General features: G+C 40.5%; 1 long non-coding RNA gene across 1 annotated transcript; it reads right to left on the bottom strand.

The window, feature by feature from the left end:
- Positions 1 to 3,028: 3,028 nt before the first annotated feature.
- On the bottom strand, positions 3,029 to 17,370 carry LOC139748657 (uncharacterized). The gene is made up of 3 exons (XR_011712789.1): positions 17,312 to 17,370; positions 4,391 to 4,608; positions 3,029 to 4,127 (listed from the first exon to the last, which is right to left on the bottom strand). It is a non-coding gene; the product is annotated as an uncharacterized lncRNA (long non-coding RNA).
- Positions 17,371 to 19,203: the final 1,833 nt, after the last annotated feature.

Here is a 19,203-nt window from a genome sequence, read left to right as displayed (position 1 = left end):
AAGAAAGTAAATTCTCGATTAATATGGGTAAAACTGAAAGTTGATGGAGAGAGGTGGGTGATTATTGGTGCATATGCACCTGGGCATGAGAAGAAAGATCAAGAGAGGCAAGTGTTTTGGGAGCAGCTGAATGAGTGTGTTAGTGGTTTTGATGCACGAGACCGGGTTATAGTGATGGGTGATTTGAATGCAAAGGTGAGTAATGTGGCAGTTGAGGGAATAATTGGTATACATGGGGTGTTCAGTGTTGTAAATGGAAATGGTGAAGAGCTTGTAGATTTATGTGCTGAAAAAGGACTGATGATTGGGAATACCTGGTTTAAAAAGCGAGATATACATAAGTATACTTATGTAAGTAGGAGAGATGGCCAGAGAGCGTTATTGGATTACGTGTTAATTGACAGGCGTGCGAAAGAGAGACTTTTGGATGTTAATGTGCTGAGAGGTGCAACTGGAGGGATGTCTGATCATTATCTTGTGGAGGCTAAGGTGAAGATTTGTATGGGTTTTCAGAAAAGAAGAGTGAATGTTGGGGTGAAGAGGGTGGTGAGAGTAAGTGAGCTTGAGAAGGAGACCTGTGTGAGGAAGTACCAGGAGAGACTGAGTACAGAATGGAAAAAGGTGAGAACAATGGAAGCAAGGGGAGTGGGGGAGGAATGGGATGTATTTAGGGAATCAGTGATGGATTGCGCAAAAGATGCTTGTGGCATGAGAAGAGTGGGAGGTGGGTTGATTAGAAAGGGTAGTGAGTGGTGGGATGAAGAAGTAAGAGTATTAGTGAAAGAGAAGAGAGAGGCATTTGGACGATTTTTGCAGGGAAAAAATGCAATTGAGTGGGAGATGTATAAAAGAAAGAGACAGGAGGTCAAGAGAAAGGTGCAAGAGGTGAAAAAGAGGGCGGATGAGAGTTGGGGTGAGAGAGTATCATTAAATTTTAGGGAGAATAAAAAGATGTTCTGGAAGGAGGTAAATAAAGTGCGTAAGACAAGGGAGCAAATGGGAACTTCAGTGAAGGGCGCAAATGGGGAGGTGATAACAAGTAGTGGTGATGTGAGAAGGAGATGGAGTGAGTATTTTGAAGGTTTGTTGAATGTGTTTGATGATAGAGTGGCAGATATAGGGTGTTTTGGTCGAGGTGGTGTGCAAAGTGAGAGGGTTAGGGAAAATGATTTGGTAAACAGAGAAGAGGTAGTGAAAGCTTTGCGGAAGATGAAAGCCGGCAAGGCAGCAGGTTTGGATGGTATTGCAGTGGAATTTATTAAAAAAGGGGGTGAATGTATTGTTGACTGGTTGGTAAGGTTATTTAATGTATGTATGACTCATGGTGAGGTGCCTGAGGATTGGCGGAATGCGTGCATAGTGCCATTGTACAAAGGCAAAGGGGATAAGAGTGAGTGCTCAAATTACAGAGGTATAAGTTTGTTGAGTATTCCCGGTAAATTATATGGGAGGGTATTGATTGAGAGGGTGAAGGCATGTACAGAGCATCAGATTGGGGAAGAGCAGTGTGGTTTCAGAAGTGGTAGAGGATGTGTGGATCAGGTGTTTGCTTTGAAGAATGTATGTGAGAAATACTTAGAAAAGCAAATGGATTTGTATGTAGCATTTATGGATCTGGAGAAGGCATATGATAGAGTTGATAGAGATGCTCTGTGGAAGGTATTAAGAATATATGGTGTGGGAGGAAAGTTGTTAGAAGCAGTGAAAAGTTTTTATCGAGGATGTAAGGCATGTGTACGTGTAGGAAGAGAGGAAAGTGATTGGTTCTCAGTGAATGTAGGTTTGCGGCAGGGGTGTGTGATGTCTCCATGGTTGTTTAATTTGTTTATGGATGGGGTTGTTAGGGAGGTAAATGCAAGAGTTTTGGAAAGAGGGGCAAGTATGAAGTCTGTTGTGGATGAGAGAGCTTGGGAAGTGAGTCAGTTGTTGTTCGCTGATGATACAGCGCTGGTGGCTGATTCATGTGAGAAACTGCAGAAGCTGGTGACTGAGTTTGGTAAAGTGTGTGGAAGAAGAAAGTTAAGAGTAAATGTGAATAAGAGCAAGGTTATTAGGTACAGTAGGGTTGAGGGTCAAGTCAATTGGGAGGTGAGTTTGAATGGAGAAAAACTGGAGGAAGTGAAGTGTTTTAGATATCTGGGAGTGGATCTGGCAGCGGATGGAACCATGGAAGCAGAAGTGGATCATAGGGTGGGGGAGGGGGCGAAAATTCTGGGGTCCTTGAAGAATGTGTGGAAGTCGAGAACATTATCTCGGAAAGCAAAAATGGGTATGTTTGAAGGAATAGTGGTTCCAACAATGTTGTATGGTTGCGAGGCGTGGGCTATGGATAGAGTTGTGCGCAGGAGGATGGATGTGCTGGAAATGAGATGTTTGAGGACAATGTGTGGTGTGAGGTGGTTTGATCGAGTGAGTAACGTAAGGGTAAGTGAGATGTGTGGAAATAAAAAGAGCGTGGTGAGAGAGCAGAAGAGGGTGTTTTGAAGTGGTTTGGGCACAGGAGAGGATGAGTGAGGAAAGATTGACCAAGAGGATATATGTGTCGGAGGTGGAGGGAGCAAGGAGAAGAGGGAGACCAAATTGGAGGTGGAAAGATGGAGTGAAAAAGATTTTGTGTGATCGGGGCCTGAACATGCAGGAGGGTGAAAGGAGGGCAAGGAATAGAGTGAATTGGAGCGATGTGGTATACCGGGGTTGACGTGCTGTCAGTGGATTGAGTCAAGGCATGTGAAGCGTCTGGGGTAAACCATGGAAAGCTATGTAGGTATGTATATTTGCGTGTGTGGACGTATGTATATACATGTGTATGGGGGTGGGTTGGGCCATTTCTTTCGTCTGTTTCCTTGCGCTACCTCGCAAACGCGGGAGACAGCGACAAAGTATAAGAAAAAAAAAAAAAAATATATATATATATATATATATATATATATATATATATATATATATATATATATATATATATATATATATATATATATATTCCTATGAGTCCACAGAGAAATGAAACAAAGTTTACTTTCGTGTAATAATCACATCATCAGGGGAGATACAAGAGAGAAATATAAGTCAGTTGATATACATCAAAGAGACGAAGCTAGGAGGCTATTTGGTAAACTGATCTATGACCTTCTGATCTTTTACATCATTACAGGCAGCTTCGGAAGGTCTCAGTGTTATGTTGTTGTATGAATTCCTTTGTATATTCATTTATACGTAATCTGATATCTGACTTGGATTAGGTTGATATAATTTGGAGAGGAATCTATCTAACGTCAACGAATATTCGAAAATATTCCAAGTTTATATTTTCTTTTTTTACATGTTTGATGATTTTCTAACAAAAAGACAGTTTCATTTTTCTATCAATTCCTACATGTTACAATATTTTGAACCAATCGTTTGGTGAATGTTAGGGAAGTAGAAGATAATGACTCAATAGATTAGTTCAGTTTATGAAAAAGACAAGTGGTGACATTATCGCAATAGTTCAAACACAAACACCTTTGATATGGTTCGAGTAACTCTTAAGTAGTTCATATAATATCAAGAAAAAATGGATTTTTTTTCTCTCTATTTTTATCAGTTTGCTTTTGGAAATCAATCTTCAATTTGAAGCCGCTATATCACACTCTGCTAAAGTTCTTCGTTTGAAAAGGTTAACGATGACTTTTTCTCCTTTTTTGACATCCCGGGAAACTTCTTGGTGCCCCAAATGATGTGTGTCACCTGGTACGTCCGGCCGGCGGTGGCAAGATTTGGCTGGAGTCAAGAACAAACACCTAACTAAGGCTGTTTACCCAGGCCACCTCCCCTGCCTGCCTGCCCGACCACACCTGGTAAACATAAGCAACAGGTGAAGACACAGACCCTGTACCACCTCACTGGCTACGGCGGCCTTCGTCACTCAGGTAAGAGTGCTCGTGACCGGTGTTGGGAGGAGACCGTCTACTGTTGACCAGCCTTACGTATACAGGAGGTGTGGGGTGGGTGGGTGTCGGGTGGTCAACACACAATGTTCTCGGGATCGTCAGAAGGAGGAGGAGGGTTCCTGGTAGTTAGTGGAGAGTTCAACGTGCCGGAGCTCAGTGATGTCTGTAGTTGGTCGTGTGTAAAGGCTGGATCATCTTCTGTCATGAGAAACAATGTTTGTAAGTTACTGTATACAATTGTTATCCGTTGCTGAATCATCATGAAACCTGGATACATAATCATGTATTCTGAATATGATCAAATTGATTATCTGCTGTGAGAGTCTCCAAGTCTGCGCTTGACATGTCTTACATCACCATGTTCTCAGAAAGTATTATTTTCTCTACAATTATGTTATTGTTATGTTCACCAAGTCTTCTCTTAGCAGTTATGATTTGTGTCAGATTACCTAGGTCTTCACCTGACAGTTTTGTTGTTGTTGTTGCTGATGTTGTTGTTGTTGTTGTTGTTCTTCTTCTTCTTCTTCTTCTTCTTCTTCTTCTTCTTCTTCTTCTTCTTCTTCTTCTTCTATTACGGGTCCTCGCTTCTACACAGCCGTTTTCATCTTGCCTAACAGGTCATGTCTTGTTTACAGATTCGTCAGGTCCTTGCCTGGCTCGGGCCCTTATCATACGGCCTCTGTAACACGTAAGCATGTTTTATTATCTCTGAATTTACAGCTATCAACAAGTAAAGTTCGTTAAACCAGAATCTGTAACGTACGGAAAAGCAAACAAATAACACAATATGCAAGATGATAACAGTTGATATTAGCCATCAGCAAGTAAGGTCATCAAGCCACACCATACATACGTCAGACAGTAACATCAGTTGTATAACAGGATGTATATATGTGGTTGGATTTAAGGGCTATCACCTAAAGGTCATGAAGCCAGAATGTGAATCATAGCCACTTACGGGTGGAGTCCGGTAACACCTTTCATAGCATTATGTCTCAAACAGAATAAAGTAGTCAGTTTCATTTAAGTATTCTGCACTTCAGCTGATTATTGCTATGATAAGGATGAAGAGAATTACAAACCATGAATACTCATTGTAAGGATCACATCAAGGATGAAACATATATAACTAGAAGTGTTGAGGAAACAAAGATGGTGAAATACCTTTACCCGGGATCAGTAGCACCTGTGGCAATGGACACACCTTTGTAATGCTTGATCACTTACAACTGATCAACTTTAATACGAAAGTGTTAGGTATTGTCCCTCAGAAGAATGCTTTACAAATGTCTATAAAAGACATATCTGTGTTAGATAGACGCCATCTCTAGGAAATATCTTCACCCGGGACGTGTAACACTTGTGTGGATAGACACAACTTTGTAATGCATGATCCATTACACGAAATGAACTTCACTAACGAAGACTCATACAACGCCTCGCTGGAGGACATTCAACAAATCTCTATACCGAATTTTTATTATAGATACAAGACATTTGTTGAAAGTGAACATAAGATTTATGATAGAAAAGGGACGTAATAGTATATAGTTTGTTACGAAAATGAGATACTCCTGCCTTAAACTAGCTCTCGTGTTGTTTTTCTTTTAAATCCCCAGAGGAGAAAATGTTCTGTTGTTTATGATAATATAGATTTGTTTTTATCACCTTATTTGAATTTCTTATAATCTTTACTGATTCTAGCTGAAACGCATTGGTTTAAACAACCAAGTTCAACACAATATATAGTCCTTATAAACAAATAATCTATCAGAACAACATTATGTTTCATCAAATTCCTTAAGTCTTCTGTAACATTTTGAAGTACATAACATATTCACCAGTCTCATCTAGCGCACCACTCTCTTCACCCCAACATTCTTCTTTTCTGAAAATCCCTACAGATCTTCACCATTGCCTCCACCAGATAATCTTATATACTAAGTCGCTGTCTCCCGCGTTAGAAGGTAGTTCAAGGAAACAGACGAAAGAATGGCACCAACCCACCCACATACACATAGACATACATACACGTCCACACACGCACATATACATACCTATACATTTCAACGTAGACAAACAAATACATACACAAACATATACGTATATACCCATGTACATATCCATACCTGCTGCCTTTAACCATTCCCATCGCAACCCCGCCGTATATGAAAATGACCGCTCAAAATCTTTTTACACTTAATCCTTCCGCCTCCAATTTGGTCTCCCACTTCTCCTCATTCCTTTTAACATTGACACATATATCCTCTTTGTCAATATTTCCTCACTCATTCTCTCCATGTGACGAAACCATTTCAATACACCCTCTTCTGTTCTCTCAACCATACTCTTTTTATTACCACACATCTCTCTTACCCTTTCATTACTTAATCAAACCACCTCACATCACATATTGCCCTCAAACATCTCATTTCCTACACATCCAACCTTCTCCGCAAAACCCCTATCTATAGCCCACGCCTCGCAACTACAGAACATTGTTGGAACCACTATTCCTTCAAACATACTCATTTTTCCTTTTCGAGATGATATTCTTTCCCTCCAGCATACACATTCTTCAACGCTCCCAGAACCTTCGCTCTCTCCCTCAACCAATGACTCGCTTCCGCTTCCATCGTTCCATCCGCTGTCAAGTCCACTCCCAGATATCTACAACACTTCACTTTCATCACTTTTCTCCATTCAAACTTACCTTCCAATTAACTTGCCCCTCAACCCCACTGAACCTAATAACCTTGCTCTTATTCACATTTACTCTCAGCTTTTTTCTTTCACACACTTTACCAAGCTCAGTCACCAGCTTCTGCAGTTTCACACCCGAATCAGCCGCCAGCGCTGTATTATCAGTGAACAACAACTTACTCACTTCCCACGCCCTCTCATCCACAACAGACCGCATACTAGCCCCTCTCTCCAAAACTCTTGCATTCACCTCCCTAACTACCCCATCCATAAACAAATTTAACTACCATGGAGAGCCCACGCACCCCTGATGCAAACAGACAATCACTAGGAACCAATCACTTTCCTCTCTTCCTACACGTACACATGCCTTACATCCTTTGTAAAAACTTTTAACTGCTTCTAGCAACTTGCCTTCCACAGAGGATCTGTATCCACCTTATCCTATTCCTTCTCCAGATCCATAAATGCTACCTAAAAGTCCATCTGTATTTCTAAGCGTTTCTCACATACATTCTTCAAAGCAAGAATAATAGTAATAATGATAATAATAGCGATAATAGTAATGACAATTATAATAGTAATGATATGATAATGATAATGATAATAATAATAATAATACTAATAACAATAATAATAATAATAATAATAATAATAATAATAATAATAATAATAATAATAATAATAATAATAATAATAATAATAATAATAATAATAATAATGATAATGATAATAATAACAGCTTATGCGTACATATATATTTCAGCGCATTCATACTCAGACAGCGAGACAGTGGCAGGAATACACAACAAAGGCCACATTCGTTCACACTCAGTCTCTAGCTGTCTTGTGTAATGCACCGAAACCATAGCTCCCTTCACACATCAAGGCCTCACAGACCTTTCCATGGTTTACCCCAGACGCTTCACATGCCCTGGCAATCTTTCCTCACTCATTATCTCCATATGTCCAAACCGTTTCAACACACACTTTTCTGCTGTGGACCACTTTAACAAAGGTTACTACGTATTTACCCAATTTCGACGTCATTTGAATCAGGTAAATTGCTGGATGAAGAAGTACTATGGCAGCGGTTACCAGTGTGCGCAGGACCAAAACTGTTACTACAACGGCGCCTCCAGCCAACAGCCTACAACAGAAAATCAAACTGAGTGCTGCAACGATGAAGACTTCCTCGATGAGGCCCCGAGGAGAGAGAGGATTCTTAAAGGTGTTGTTGGTAATGATTGTGCCATAGTCTCCAAGTGCACTGCTTCTCTGAACACAACTGACCATACAGAGATGCTGACCTTTGTGACCATCTTTACGATGAGTACACGAATGCCAGTGAGCATCATCTTTGCCACCTCCACGACAAGTACCACAACTATCTCATCCAAGAATATTCTATGGACTTTCTGTGTGACCTGCACAGCGTAGTCAACCGTTCTAATGATAGGAACCATTACCTCCTCCACCACCATTCTCACGAGGATGATGAACACTAAGAGGAACATAGTCACCTGGAATATGAGTTCCCGCACGATATTCCTCACAACTCTCCGCACAAGACCTACGAGCCATCTTATTGCGCTCACAACCAGTGGGTCCATCAGGCTCAAGAACTCCTGTTCGAGAACGAAGCAGGTGACTACAATGACCCAGATGGTGTAAAGTGCCAGGCGAACACCCTTACGAAGACATGAGAGAAACACACGCCTGCACATACCCACAAGGTACAACAATGCCGGTGCAAAATATGGGAGGGTAACCAATGACCAGGTGGATCCACTGCGCCATGGGAGCCGGTCCAGGAGCATGAGAAGCATTTCCTTAGGTTTTGTTGATCCAATCTTTGGCAGGACACGATGAACGTTTTTGTGCACAATGCACATGATGATGGATGATCTGTTTTTGTTTTAGTGAGAGATTGTTGATGACATGTTCTCTTGATATCCGAGATAGGTAATATAGTATGGTTGTAAACTTCGTATGGTTGTAGTTATGTTTTTGTATTGTCTCGAGTAGTTACGATAATACTTTTGGTAGGCATGAATATGAGCATATCAAGGTTAATCCTGTTAAAATATAGGGTAGTTATGATAACCTTGAAGACAGGAAGAGGCGTGTGTTTTGATAGGGAAGTGTAGTGTGCTATGTAGAGTAAGGTAAATATTTGATAATGATATGTGTATGGGAAAGACGTCACCATCTTTTTTATCACACACGATAGATCACTACTGCTGTATTGTACGTAATGTACAGTGATGATAATACATAAGTTAGATTGGTGATATAATTGTATGTTATGGATGGTAAAGATGACAGTGATCAAAATTACAGTGAATTTATTCATGAAAGTGATAATTATGCCACTGGCGGGGATTGGTAACTGTGTTAAAGGAATGATTACATTTCTTATTAATAAACCAAAACGCCGACATTGTTTCCCTTGATAGTATCACATTGCCATCCTGTTCACTCACGGGTCAGGTTAAGAGCCATCTTCACTACACACTTTACATTACTTGAAGATGTTTTTGGCCTGCTAGCGCTTACAGGATCATATCAAGCATATCTTCACTATACCATGGTGATATTCATTATTGAAGAGAAAAATGAAATTAATCGCACAACCAAGATGCTTTCCTGAAACAAGGATAATTGTTTATCTTATGTATGACATATACACATACATACTTGCTTGCCTTCATCCATTTCTGGCGCTACCCGGCCCCACAGGAAACAGCACCGATATTAACAAACGTGACTGAGGACTTAAAGAATCTGGTAAAACATAATGGTCATTGTAATGAATGATTTGTTTATCATAATTATGTATTGTGTTGCATTATAATGGTTGTTCAGAACCAAGATCTTTAAGCCTGAATCCTTAATGTTATATAAGAAATGATAAAACGTATCAAAAAATAAACATTTATGATTATAAAGAACAGGATGCATTATCATGTGGGTATCTAAGTGAAAATGAAATATAAGGAGATGGTTTAAGGCAGGAGTATTTCATCTTTTAACAAAATATTTACCTCTACCTACCTTTTCTTTCATCATCATTTTTTATGTTTACTCTCATGAAATGCCTCTTATCTTACATAAAAATGCTGTATAGGTATTTGATTAATGTTCTCCAACGACGCGTTGTATAACTCTTCGTTAGTGAAGTTCATTTCGTGTAATGGATCATGCATTACAAAGCTGTGTCTATCCACACAAGTGTTACACGTCCCGGGTAAAGATATATTCTAGAGATGACGTATATCTAACATATGTATATGTGTTTTATGAATATTCATAAAAAGTTTTCTTGAGGGACAATACCTAAGACTTTCGTATCAAAGTTGATCAGTTGTAAGTGATCAAGCATTACAAAGGTGTGTCCATTGCCACAGGTGCTACTGATCCCGGGTAAAGGTATTTCATCATCTTTGTATCTTTAACCTTTCTAGTTATAGATGTTTCATCCTTGATTCCATCCTTACAATCGATGTATGTGGTTTGTGTTGCCTTTATCCTTAACATATCATTAGTCAGTTGAAGTGGGGAACATGCTTCTGACACTAGCCACTCTACTCCGTCTTCCACATGCTATTCAAGAGGTGTTACCGGATTCCGCCGACACCATAAGTGCTTACGTCATGAGAGGGCTTCTTTTTTATAACTTTTGATGATTTATATTATTTGGGTTATGTATTTCGTTTTGTGATGTTAATAAAATTGTTGAAATTCACATATCATATTCTTATTTGTCATTTAATGAACTCTAGTTTATCAAACTTGATTGATTGTTGCTTTTTTATATCAATATAGATTTTCTCTGAAAAATACTTTAGTTTAATTCATAAATGATATTTCTAAGTAACACGTGGATAGTTTTTTAATCAGTGTTCATCACAGTAAAATAAACAGGTCTATTTTACAAAGTATACATAAAGGATCGTACTAAAGTTTTGAAGAATATAAACTCATAACTTGTTTAAAACCTTGTAAACCTTGTGATGATAATAACTACATCACTTTTCTGTGGGCAATATCGTTCTAATGGGTAAAAGCCGGATGAAAACCTTGTAATATAAAATTTGATGGTATTATGTTTAGGTTGTTGAAGATATTACTGATTTCTACATGTAAAACATATATGTTATCTGCAAAATAGAAATCTTTATGTTAGATATGTTAATTTTACCGGTTTCACGTTACATACATTTCTGTATCCTGTGCTACAGAAAAGTTATGGGATTTCATTCATTATCGTATTAGATAATTTGCTTAAATACAATGTCCCACGTACTTTCTATAGAAATCCGGTAACAATATACATTTTACATCCGGATTCTATGACAATCAATGATAGGTTCTCAGACTCAGTAAAGGTGTAATTATTTTTTCTTGTATTGGGACAAGTTTTCGTCCATCACAAAATACCGTAATGGTGTCTAAGGTTCTCTCCTGGGTCTACATTGCTGAACAACGTCAGTGTACAATGGCCAGTGATATTCACCGTAGACATATGTTTACACTGTGTACACATAGCAGGCAAACTACAGTATCATCTTAAGATGTGGAAATAAAACTATCAAGGCAGGAGAAGGATCTAGGTGTCATCATTAGTAGAGATGTAAAGCCAAGACAACAGTATATTAATGTACGTAATAAGACTAACAGACAACTTGGTGTTAGTAGCAAGAATGAACAGGTAATATTACAGCTAGAGTTAGTCACACACCACTTACATTATGACGTACAATATTGATCACTGTATTACAGTATGCATATCATTTCCTTGATACCAGGCATTAGAATCCTTCCAAATGAACACATTAAGATCATGAGAGTTTCTTTCTCTCACAGGTGGCAGGCAGGGTTAGTTATGTAAGAGGTATGTTTACTGATGTAATCTGTACCTTTACCTGGAATATCATCAACTTCTCATATCGTTACTGTAATACGTATAAACTTAGGTAAGTACAGCATATTGTCAATGAACAACACCATTAGTCATGAAAAAGTAGAACTATCTATCCTCCTCTGACCTTTAATTTCTATGAACAAATTTCATTATATATAAATGATGGAAGAGACAATTGGAGTCAAAGTAAATGTAATGATTCATTGATCATTTCCATTCATGGTAAAGACAGGTAGGGATTTTATGACTACATGAGACATTTATGGATCTGGAGAAGGCATATGATAGAGTTGATAGAGATGCTCTGTGGAAGGTATTAAGAATATATGGTGTGGGAGGAAAGTTGTTAGAAGCAGTGAAAAGTTTTTATCGAGGATGTAAGGCATGTGTACGTGTAGGAAGAGAGGAAAGTGATTGGTTCTCAGTGAATGTAGGTTTGCGGCAGGGGTGTGTGATGTCTCCATGGTTGTTTAATTTGTTTATGGATGGGGTTGTTAGGGAGGTAAATGTAAGAGTCCTGGAAAGAGGGGCAAGTATGAAGTCTGTTGGGGATGAGAGAGCTTGGGAAGTGAGTCAGTTGTTGTTCGCTGATGATACAGCGCTGGTGGCTGATTCATGTGAGAAACTGCAGAAGCTGGTGACTGAGTTTGGTAAAGTGTGTGGAAGAAGAAAGTTAAGAGTAAATGTGAATAAGAGCAAGGTTATTAGGTACAGTAGGGTTGAGGGTCAAGTCAATTGGGAGGTGAGTTTGAATGGAGAAAAACTGGAGGAAGTGAAGTGTTTTAGATATCTGGGAGTGGATCTGTCAGCGGATGGAACCATGGAAGCGGAAGTGGATCATACGGTGGGGGAGGGGGCGAAAATTTTGGGAGCCTTGAAAAATGTGTGGAAGTCGAGAACATTATCTCGGAAAGCAAAAATGGGTATGTTTGAAGGAATAGTGGTTCCAACAATGCTGTATGGTTGCGAGGCGTGGGCTATGGATAGAGTTGTGCGCAGGAGGATGGATGTGCTGGAAATGAGATGTTTGAGGACAATGTGTGGTGTGAGGTGGTTTGATCGAGTAAGTAACGTAAGGGTAAGAGAGATGTGTGGAAATAAAAAGAGCGTGGTTGAGAGAGCAGAAGAGGGTGTTTTGAAATGGTTTGGGCACATGGAGAGAATGAGTGAGGAAAGATTGACCAAGAGGATATATGTGTCGGAGGTGGAGGGAACGAGGAGAAGAGGGAGACCAAATTGGAGGTGGAAAGATGGAGTGAAAAAGATTTTGTGTGATCGGGGCCTGAACATGCAGGAGGGTGAAAGGAGGGCAAGGAATAGAGTGAATTGGAGCGATGTGGTATACAGGGGTTGACGTGCTGTCAGTGGATTGAATCAAGGCATGTGAAGCGTCTGGGGTAAACCATGGAAAGCTGTGTAGGTATGTATATTTGCGTGTGTGGGTGTGTGTATGTACATGTGTATGGGGGGGGGGGGGGGGTTGGGCCATTTCTTTCGTCTGTTTCCTTGCGCTACCTCGCAAACGCGGGAGACAGCGACAAAGTATAAAAGAAAAAAAAAAAAAAAATGAGACAAAGAGAAACTGTTACTAAGGTTGGAGTATCTTGCAATTATTTCAGATAATCGTAAAAAAATGAAAGAATTAATAAACGTTCTTTTTCTTTTGTCTTATTTTTTCATATTTGAAATATTTCATTCATTGATTTCAATCAGATTCGGTAAAAGTTGTGATGATTCAACATTGTGTTTGTAAAACGTCCACTGTGGATCTTCCTCCGTTCCTGAAATACTAAGATAACGACCTTGTGAACGCCGACCACAGCACATCAACACCCCAGTCACAACTCCACGTGGTCACGCTGGCCTCAACCAGTCACAACCCCACGTGGTCACTCTGGCCTCAACCAGTCACAAGCCCCACGTGGTCACTCTGGCCTCAACCAGTTACAACCCCACGTGGTCACGCTAGCCTCATCCAGTCACAACCCCACGTGGTCACGCTGGCCTCAACCAGTCACAACTCCACGTGGTCACACTAGCCTCAACAAGTCACAACCCCACGTGATCACACTGGCCTCAACCAGTCACAACCCCACGTGGTCACGCTGGCCTCAACCAGTAACAACCCCACGTGGTCACGCTGGCCTCAACCAGTCACAACCCCACGTGGTCACACTAGCCTCAACCAGTCACAACCCCACGTGATCACACTGGCCTCAACCAGTCACAACCCCAGTGGTCACGCTAGCCTCAACTAGTCACAACCCCACGTGGTCACGCTGGCCTCAACCAGTCACAACCCCAGTGGTCACGCTGGCCTAATCAGTCAAAAGCCCACGTGGTCACGCTGGCCTCAACAAGTCACAACCCTATGTAGTCATCCTGCCCTCAACTAGTCAAAAGCCCCGCGTGGTCACGCTGGCCTCAACCAGTCACAACCCCACGTGGTCACGCTGGCCTCAACCAGTCACAACCCCACGTGGTCACGCTGGCCTTAACCAGTCAAAAGCCCCACGTGGTCACGCTGGCTTGAACCAATCACAAGCCCCACGTGGTCACACTGGCCTTATTAAGACCAGTCACAAGCCCCAAGTCGTCACGCTGGCCTAAACCAGTCACAACCCTAGTGGTCACACTGGCCTCAACCAGTCACAAGCCCCACGTGGTCACGCTGGCCGCAATCAGTCACAAGCCCCACGTGGTCACGCTGGCCGCAACCAGTTACAACCCCCCCCCCCCTCCGTGGTCAGGCTGGCCTCAACCAATCACAAGCGCCACTTGGTCACGCTGGCCTCAACCAGTCACAGCCCCACATGGTCACGCTGGCCTCAACCAGTCACAAGGCCCACGTGGTCACGCTGGCCTCAACTAATCACAAGCGCCACCTGGTCACGCTGGCCTCAACCAGTCACAACCCCACGTTGTCACGCTGGCCTCAACCAGTCACAGCCCCACATGGTCACGCTGGCCTCAACCAGTCACAAGCCCCACGTTGTCACGCTGGCCTCAACCAGTCACAAGCCCCACCTGGTCACACCGGCCTTAACCAGTCACAAGCCCCACGTGGTCACGCTGGCCACAACCAGTCACAAGCCCCACGTGGTCACGCTGGCCTCAACCAGTCACAAGCCCCACATGGTCACGCTGACCTCAACCAGTCACAAGCCCCACGTGGTCACGCTGACCTCAACTAGTCACAAGCCCACGTAGTCACGCTGGCCTCAGCCAGTTACAAACCCCACGTGGTCACACTGGCCACAACCGTTCTATATCAACTGTCACCTGTCACCAATTATTGTATCAGATGGGCAATGCCTGGAAGACGACAGCGATGTGCTTTCAGAGTATATTTTCACAGAGACTACATAGTAAAAATAATTTTGTAGTTATAGCTTTAGAATAATTTAAAAAAGACAAAGTTACATGAAGCATAAAAATGGTCTTAGAAAAGGAGAGTTGCAAGTGTAGCAGCAGCAGGAGGTGTTGGTCAAGATGTTATAACCGGCAGGTCATGATGCGGCCCATCATCTACAAGTGGTACACACACCATCCCTAGACCACACTTACACTACACTTGACCCAGTCTTGTGGCACCCGCGCCAGCCAGGTACTCACTGGCAGTCAACATTATATCCTGACAACAAACTTGGACCTACAACTAAACACAACTTATAAATAATAATCCAGCTAGCTAGATTGAAAACCATCATGGCGGTCCGCCAGTCATCTGTATATCTCAATCTTTCCTTCATTTATTCTCCAACTTTTTCATGTCATATCCCAACTCCTCTGTTCATCAACATCTTTACGTCATATCATAGAAAGGGATATTTACACAGTAAGAGTGTATGTGGCACTCAATCTCTCTTGGTATTTCTTCACACAAGTCTCTTTTCCAAGTTCACTTCCTCTCGCCACCTCTTCTCCCCGACATTGTTTCCTCTTTTTCGAAAACCTCTTCAGATCTTCACTGTCGTCTCCACTGTCGCCTCCAGCAGCCCCTTTCAGCACATTTACATCCAAAAGTCTTTCTTTTACACGTCTTTCAATTAACATGTAATCCAGTCATGCCCACTGGCCATCTCTCCTACTCACATACGTATATTTATGTATATCACATTTTACAAACCAGGTATTCCCGGTCACCAGTCCTTTACACACACACAACACAAGTTGTTCACCATTTCCATGCACCTCAGTTATACCCTCCACTGCCACATTACTTACCTTCACATTTAAATCACCATCACTAATACCTGGTCTCTTACATCATAACTGCTGACACACTCACTCACTTGTTCCCAAAATACTTGCCTCTGTTCTTGACTCTAACTCGCTACTTCGTTAAGTGCCATTTGACCTGACCTAATGGGGCAGGACAAGGGTCATTATCTTCACTACTCTCTGGACACCACTGGTCCTTGGCCTCAGCCACTACACTCTCCACTTCAATACTATCTCACTAAACTCCTAAAATCACTGATCTTTGACCCATCGCTTTCAGATGACGTCAAAATCCTAATTCATCGTCAAGATCTTCACTATAACGTTGGATGAACATACTGAATGTTGGAGATTCGAACCCATGACCTTGATCTTTGAGACTCAGGCTCGGTGATAATGTGTACCACACCTGCCAGTGAATTCCAATACTTAGTCACCTAAATCTTAAGACCACACATGTACATTCTGAACTGTAGACAAAAATATGGTCAACGAAAGATATTTCATATATCTGGTTTTAAAACTGATAAGATCAGGAAATAAGATTTAATCATTATCGTTATCGGACGATTATAATGCCCAACAACACACGTTAGGTACACAACATACTCCCTACTAACCTACAAGTTAAATGACAATCCATACCATATCTAACTTCCCACTTGATAACCAGCATACCGTATCCTTCAGTACCAGATATATTATACCTAATGATAATAATAATCATAATGATTATGATAATGATAACAATGATACTAATGATAATGATATTGATAATAATAATAATAATGATAATGATGATAATAACGATACATGATAATAATGATGATGCCAATAATGGTGATGATAATAATAATAATTATAATAATAATGATAATGATAATAATATTAATTATAATAATAATAGTAATGATAATAATAATAATAATAATGATAATAATAATGATAATAATAATAATAATAATAATAATAATAATAATAATAATAATAATAATAATAATAATAATAATAATAATGACAATAATGATAATAATAATAATAATAATGATAATAACAATAATATTGATGATAATAATAGTAATAATAATGATGTAATTATAATAAATAATACTGTACTATAATACTAATAACGGTAAAACATTCAATACAGTTGCCTCTTCCTAATATAACAAGACAATATGGCCTAAATATACCACATACCGGTGTTACACTAAGCTAAAAGAGTTAAACTCCACGAACCATGATTTAGTCTTGATCTGTCCTTGTAACAGTATTTTGAACCTATACTCATCTTGGTGTATATTGTTTAGTTTTCGTAACCATTAAGTGAATATAAGTGAACATGTTTTCGGGAAAAAATAAGTTTTTCTAATTGTATGTTTTTCATTTTCCATTGGATGGAAACATCCCAGGGATTAGTGTATATCTTGTGTCCCAACCAACCCTGCTCTGTTGGTTCTTGCTGTCTCTGGGCTAGTCATGTTTTATGGAAAAAAGGAAAAACGTTTATCAGGAATAAGATACGAACCCAGGCCCGGAAGACTGGACTGCCACCTGAATGCAGCGCCTTAAACCACTCGGCCATCCTGACAAGAGACAATAGATTTAGAAGTTCTATTTAGCTTACCAAACTGAACAAATCCTAGGAGGAATGCATGTGTCCGATTGGATGGAGAGTTGAACGAATGTTTTGACCAAGATATGGGTGTGAGGCAGGCAGGGCTGTGTGTTGTTACCGTAGTTTGTCAACATATTTATGGTTGGAATGATAAGAGAGAAGAAAGCAAAACTAGAGAAAGGTGTGCAGAGATGGAGTTTGGTAATGAGGTATGTTAGCTAGAGAAGCCTGTTTACGGATGGTACTGTGTTATTTGCTGAGAGTGGAGAGGAGTTACAGAAGGTTGTTAGTGTGTTTTATGATGTGTGTAAACATAGGTAATTAAAGGTAAACACGAGTGAAAGTAAAATTATGGTACAATGTTTGTAAGGAAACAGAATGTAAGTCTCATTTTATATGAGACAGAATGTTTATGTGTGTGGATGTCTTGTTTATACAGAAAAAAGTTCATATCTTCCTATGAGTTTTCAGTACCATGAAATATAAAGAGGGACTTAGGGTCAATACTCTATTCTTTGATCATTTAATTTTGAAGAGCTCAGCTCAAAAATCATTTAAGTCTAATGAAAAACTGCATTTATGATACAGTGGATTTATATGCAACATTTGCATTTCTTGCCAATGCTTAGTACAAATGAAATACCTACAGCAACACACTGGTTGTTGATCTGATTATGTTGATGACTGTGAGGACTTTCTCATATTTCATACAAATATTTTTCAAAACAGAAATTTCATTGCCAGATACATAATTCCTGGCGGTCTGACGGTTCATACATACCTGTATCCTGGGCACTAGGATTTCTGGGACACATCTATTATCGGTGTGGAATGATTACACTCTGTTTATTTCGTGTATTTTTGATGGAAGTTCAAGAGGAAGGTAAATTTGTATCATACACATTCTATGGTAATCAATAATCGTGTCTCAGGTTAAGTAAATCTGTAATTCATTACTTGCAAAGCCAAGTGGTCGACCATCACAATATACCGTAAGTGTTGGTAGGGTTAACCCGGCCGAGGTCCAGGTCCAGGGGGTTAGTGTTGACAACACCTTACACCAGATGGAGAACCTGGGAAGAGTTTATTGCTGGATTCTTGTCAGTGTGGTGATGAAGAGAGAGCCAGGGAAAACAACAACAACCAAACAATATATGTATCAGGTCAGTACAACCTGCCGCTCCACCCACAACCTCAAGTCATCGTCTATCGGGATTTTCTTATTATTGTTTATGACTGGCCAGGTGCTAGCCTAGCCCGGGTCCTTGTCTTATGACAACCTGTGTGGATATTGTCTACAGTCAGGATGAGGGAAATAAAGCAGGCGGTGGTGTCTTGCTCCTTGTTAAAGCTTTTTTAACCCTGTGTTGATAAAGTTTGTAGCTGTTTTAACTGATTGAAAATTGTAAGAAAATACCAGGAAAACTGACACGTGTACATGCCTCCTGCAGAGACACCAAAGGAAGACGAAATACTTTATGATCAGTTGGAAGAAAATTATGATAAACACGACATGACCACAGTGGAGGATTTGAACCTACCAGTATCTAAGTAGCGGGGATGACTGGCCAGTAGCAGTGGGAGTGGAGGATGTTAACACACCAGTACACAAGTAGTGGGGATGACTGGCCAGTAGCAGTGGGAGTGGAGGATGTTAACACACCAGTACACAAGTAGTGGGGATGACTGGCCAGTAGCAGCGGGAGTGGAGGATGTTAACACACCAGTACACAAGTAGTGTGGATGACTGGCCAGTAGCAGTGGGAGTGGAGGATGTTAACACACCAGTACACAAGTAGCGG

Source organism: Panulirus ornatus, chromosome 5 (assembly GCF_036320965.1).
Source record: "Panulirus ornatus isolate Po-2019 chromosome 5, ASM3632096v1, whole genome shotgun sequence".
NCBI classification, from domain to species: Eukaryota; Metazoa; Arthropoda; class Malacostraca; order Decapoda; family Palinuridae; genus Panulirus; species Panulirus ornatus.
Note: the sequence above shows the minus strand (reverse complement) of the source record. Positions and strands in the feature narration are given on the sequence as shown.